At 39.2% G+C, this 6,000-nt stretch overlaps 1 long non-coding RNA gene across 1 annotated transcript in view; it reads left to right on the top strand.

The window, feature by feature from the left end:
- The window catches only part of LOC140501748 (uncharacterized), a 29,999-nt gene extending 24,641 nt beyond the window's left edge, over nt 1-5,358 (top strand). Inside the window, exon 3 of the long non-coding RNA XR_011966341.1 lies at nt 3,748-5,358. This is a non-coding gene — a long non-coding RNA (uncharacterized lncRNA). The remainder of the gene's footprint in view (nt 1-3,747) is intronic.
- Nucleotides 5,359-6,000: the final 642 nt, after the last annotated feature.

Raw genomic sequence — 6,000 nt, forward strand, 5'->3', positions numbered from 1 at the left:
TACCTGTATACAGTTAAGAGAGCTCTGTTAATTCACTAACAAACCATGTAAGAGGCAGGTGGACACCAGGAAGTCAGTTATCTCTGCAACACTGGCTGTTCTTCAAGAAAATCTGGTCTGGTTCACCATGCAGGTAGGCACTACTAATGAGCTTTCCATAACAACAAGATGGAAGGTGGGATTGCTGCTAGCTTTGCATCCCAGAATTCCATCTAATCATACTGTTTCCATCACCTATGATTCTTCAGATTTTATAACCAATCATACGTTTTTATACTTCCTGTTCTTTGTTCTCTTGTATTTTCCAAAACTATATAGACCAGTAAGTCTCATATCGTGATCTCTTGGCTGACTAAGGAGCCAAGAGAACCATTTTATTGGCAATTGCTAGCCTCACCAATAAGCTGAACATGCTCAGAATTTTGTGCCTTGGTTTACCTTAAGTTCAATCACAACAAGACAGATGGAAACTTGGTGGACATTGAGCCCTATGTCCAATCTTCTTACTATGGACAGAAGGCTTCAAGGGATTTTTAAGAGCTGTTATAGCTAAGATTGTACAATCGTTTATTTTTCCCTCCTGTCTTATCAATCATAAGATTAACAGTGACACCACCAAAATTTTTGCTACACTTCTATTTCCATTGCTAGTAGCAGAGGATAGGGTCAGTGGGTCATTTGAGCTCAGGAATTCTGAGTTATAGATAAGTCTGGAGCTAATATGGTGAGCCTCTGACATCAGGGGCCACCAGGCTACTTGAGGAGGGGGTAAGCCAGCCTAGGTCAGATTTGGAAATAGAGCAAGTCAAATATCCCAAGCTGTGTCAGGTCCGTGAGTGACCACTGCACTTCCAGCTTGGGCAACATAAAGAGATTTAATCTCAAATGAAAAAAAGAAAAGAAAATATTGGACAGTAGGAGATCCAATTAAAATTTTTCAATCATGTAATAATCAATCAACAAACATTTAATGTGCACTTAATAGGTGGAAGTTGGAAAAAAACTTAGATTCTATTCAAATCCAATATCTCCATATTGTATAGACACAAAAAAGCTAAGTGATTTCCCAGAATCACACAATCAGTAAGTGTCTGAGGAGGGAACTGAGCAAAAGTTTTTCTAAAAAGAAGTCCAGCACACTCCATTATGCCATGCCACCACTCAAAAGGACCAACTGCTGTCCTAAGTGCTAGTGTATGGGATGGCAAGACCCCTACTCAAACTGACTACTCAGAGGCGTCTCAAAGTGTTAACAGAAAGTTCCTTTATTCGATTCTCTTGAATAAGACTAAAGGGATCGCCAGGTAGTCTGGAGCAGGGAAGCTGCCTTACAAAGGCAGAATGGTGGTTTATATAGACCCTGACCGAGGAAACTCCCCTTCCCACCGCTGACCATTTTTCTCATTGGCTGACAAGCATGGTCTTACATTCTAGGCGCGAAATTTAACCAATCTCTTTTGGAGTCCAGTTCAAATTTCCCTGCTTTCCAACCATTACAAAGCCCACGAAAATATACGTCATTATATGCAAATTAGGCATTGAAAACTTATGCAAACGAAGCATTGAAGACTCATGCAAATGAGGCATTGAAAACTTATGCAGATCAGGCAGACCTGTGTGAGAACTGCAGACGGCTTGCGCACATGCAAACTAGGTAGTGAGGAGTTAGCTAGTTCTAGCCAATCATTGATCCTAATGCACTACATAGCCTTATATGGAAATCACCTGACTCTGAAGGAATTGAAACCTGGGCCTAAGGTCTCTTTTACTCTAGGGAGAAGACTCCACATTCCTGAGAAGTCTTCACTAAATCTGTTCCCATTCACTAGGGATAGACAGGCACAAATGAAATAGCTTCTCACCTCAAGAAGCTTGCACTCTACAGGGAGAAACAACATATACACACATAAGTATATATAAAATGAATGCAAGGCAAATTCTTGGGAAGATCACTAGTAGCTGCAGGTGGGGAAAAATTAGGAAAGGTCTACTATAGGAAGAAGTGCTTGAGTTTAGCTTTTAAGGAAACTAGGAATTCTGTGAGACCAGGAGAAAGAGACAGGAACAGAGACAGGGCAGAAAGAAAGAGAGACAAAGATAGAGACAGAGAAACAGAGACAGAGAGATAGAGAAATACACACACAGACACCTGACACATGCACAGAGAGAGAGCATTCCTCTATTAAATTCCACACAGTGCTCATCTGACTTTCTATCATCCAGTGTGCTTCCTATCCATCCCAACTTTGTGTTATCTGCAAATTTGGTGAGAATCTCATCTAAGCCATTATTCAAATCACTGATTAAAACAAACAAACAGCATAGGACCAAGGACAGATCCCTGGGGGCGCATCACTGGAGAGTTCTTGCTAAATTGACATTGAACCATTAATGACCATTCTTTGAGTCTTGCTATCCAAACAGTTCCAAATCTAATTCTATCATCTAGTTCACATCTGTCTATCTTCACTACAATCCATCTTCGCTCCAAGCACAGTTTGATATATTTTACCAATTGCTTTGCTAAAACCTAATTCCACTGACCTACCAATTTAGTAATCTTGTCAAAAAAGATCCTTCCTGTGCAGGATAATCTGTTAGTCTGGAATGATCCATCACAGAAAAAAATCATACTTCCTCTTTATAATAACTGCATCTAAATGCAAATGGTTGCATTTAATTATTTGTTCTAGAATTTTCTCAGGAATCAAAGTCAAGATCACTGATTTGTAGTTTGCAGACTCTCTTTTCCTTTATTTTTTTTGAAATTCAGGACATTTGCCTTTCTCCAGTCAACTAAATATCCAACATTTATTCAGCTCCTGTTATATGCTAGGCATTGTAAGAATGACTGAACAAGTTGTATATCATTTTAATGAAAGAAATAACATGTATGAAATATTTACAGGAATTCAGAAACAGAAGAATTTGTATGAACTGACGCAGACAGAAGCAGAACCAAGAGAACCGTATAAAATAACCCTAATAATGCAAATAAAAACCTTAGAAGTTTGAATTCAGGTTAATTGCAATGATCGACCTTGGTTCCAGAAAACTGGTGTGGAAAGTGCTTCCTTGATCTTGGCCCAGAGGGTAGCCCGCAGGTGCTAAATGTTACATAAATAACAAGATTATTTATTTTGGTTAGAAAGGAGGGTTCCTTTATGATAGGAGAGGGACAAGCTGATGGGAGAGGTAAAAGCTATTCTAAGTGACCCTGGTTTAAAAAATTTTTTAAAAAGTCAGTGAAACTTGTTTTCTTTTTCAAAAACACACAAGTAATGAGTTCAGAAAGTAATCTGAAACATAATACATAGTTTTAGCATTCCTTTCATGCTTCATACCTATGCAGAACAATAACTAGCACTTTCAAATGCCCATCTGTGAAGCCATCACTGAAGCCATCAGATTCACAGGTTTTCCAGATTTCCTGATTGCTCTTGTGCTTTGGGGATGGCCCAGGAATCCTGGACACAAAGCATCTTTGAAAGACCTAACTGTATGACCACAGGCTGTAGTCAGAGAACAAAATGAGTGCCTACGTATAAGAACAAAGGATTTCATCATCATATTCAACCACAAGCTGAATTAGCATGAAATACATCAATTACACCAATGTTTGAGCACTGGGTTTTTTTTCTCTTTAAGTGATCTTTCCCATGTCTGACCTCATCCTAGCCACTTCTGTAATTTGTCAAGGTAATTTCATATTATTTAAGTAACTGGAGAAATGTTTTTTTTTTTCAGATCAAGCTGGTAGGATCAGCTAATTGGATGGCCAGTGTATAAGTGGGAGAAGGAGCATATTGTTCCACTGACATGTCCGTGAATGACTTTGTCCCAATGGCATTGGAGGAGAGCTCTGACTATTTGCAGTTCCCTGGGAGACTGATGCACTGGATTCATTCTGCTCTCATTAAGGACAGTCAGAATAATCTGGGGATTTTTGCCATTCCTGGAAGCATTGTGTTTTGTCCAACAACTGATTGACTAGATTTGTGTCTGGGAAGCCAGCTCCAGCATGGAAGTAAAAAGATAATCTGCTTCATTTCCTCATTCACGGGGGAGAAGTCTGGCCATGAGGGAGAGAAAGAAAGGAACAGGAACCTATTTATGGATCCTCCCCTTCACCCTGGGAGGCACTCCAAGGAAAGAGGAAATCAGGTGACCTCGGGCTGTCATTAAATATCCCTAATTGGTAAAACAGAGTTAATGATACTTCTTCTACCTACCTCATGGGGCTTTTGTAAGGACCCAAGGAGATAATGAATATACAGTGCTTTGTAAGCACAAATGTACCAAGTAAATGTCAGAAATGGTTATTATTACCCAGTGTAGCAAAATGACTTCCTGCAGCTAGCAGAAGGAAAGCCTTGGACAGCCCTTGCTGTTGAAGAAAAGTGAAATTGCCCCATTCTTAACTTCAAAACCTGCCTAGATTGTATTCCTATAGATTCTAGACAATCTAGCACAGAATCAGGAAAATGGCTGGGGGCTGAAAGACTGAAAGAGTGGAAAGGAAGTTAAGTCTGGTAGTCCACCAGTCACGGTAGTCAACATGGGAGACATAATCCTAACAGCATCATGGTGGAGTGGATGGAGCACTGGTCTTGGAGTCAAGAAGACCTGGTTTCAAGTCTCCCCTTTTCTCTCTTTCCCCCCAACACTCTGAGCACATGACCTGTCAGTGCCTCAACTTGCTAGCTTGCATTAGTATGAAAAGTTCCTAGCTGGAAGCTCTCTATAAAGATGAAATTACAGATCTAGCGACACATGTGCTACATATATGTACACATACATTACATACATATGTATGCACATGTGTGTGTTTCTGGGTAGCCTGATCATGGGAATTCTCAAATGAAATATTCCTGACTTAGAGACCATCTGTGGGTGACACAGAAAGAAATGGAAGGGGAAAATTTAATTTTTATTCTGCATCAGTAATAAGGATGACTCTATGGATGATCATCTCAGTGTTATTTTGGAGAAGGGATTCCTGCGGTGAGTGAGAGGCTGACCAAGAGTTTCCCACCTTATAATTTTCTGATTCTAGTGTCACATGTATGTTTCTAAGATGATTTTTCTGCCACAGGATTGAAATGGTTGCTATTTGAGGGAGACAAGTTGTCATAAATTTGTTCTAGAATCTAATTTTGATGACCTTTAGCAGCAGCAACAGGCTTTTCTTGCTGACTCAATGATTATTTTATTTTAAAACATTAGGACCTTAAGGTTGAAGGTTGGAATGTAAGTTCCTTGAAGGCAAGGACTGTTGTGTTTTAGAATTTGTATCCCCAGCACCTAGCAGAAAATGGGCATTAGACACTTAATAAATGCTTGTTGGATTAAAAATAACAGGTAACATTTATGTGTGTGTGTGTTTAGATAGATACATAGTAGATAGATAATAGGTAGAGAGAGAGATAGTAGATGATAGGTAGATAAATAGATAGATGGATAGATAGTGGATAGATGATAGGTAGATAGATGGATAGATAGATACAACATGGTTTTACATACATATTATCTCATTTATTCTCACAATAATCTTATGAGTTAGATGTTATTTTTATCCTCATTGAGAGATGAGGAACATGAGTTTCAGAGAGTTTAAGTGACTTTTCTATGGTCATAGCTTGTAGGTGTTTAAGGCAGAATTCAAACTCAGGTTTTTCTGTTTCCAAGTCCAGCACTCATCTAGCACACCATGTTTCAATAAACATGTTCTGGCTCAACCTCCATGCATCTTAATAAGGTTCTCTCCCTGCCTCCCTCCCTGCCCTCTCTCCCCCTGCCACCATCACCACCACCATGGAAGACTGGGAGAAGAAACAAGGTCAGCCAATCTTGTTCATCTTAATTATACAATATATTAGTTTTAAACTAAAGTCTAAAATTTAGCTCTGAAATTACTTTCATAGTAATTGGATCTTCCTAAATATTATCCAGTTATAGCTCAAAAGATTTCATCTCTACAGATCTGAAATGGAGGAGTTA

Source organism: Notamacropus eugenii, chromosome 4, assembly GCF_028372415.1.
Source record: "Notamacropus eugenii isolate mMacEug1 chromosome 4, mMacEug1.pri_v2, whole genome shotgun sequence".
In the NCBI taxonomy this organism is placed as follows: Eukaryota; Metazoa; Chordata; class Mammalia; order Diprotodontia; family Macropodidae; genus Notamacropus; species Notamacropus eugenii.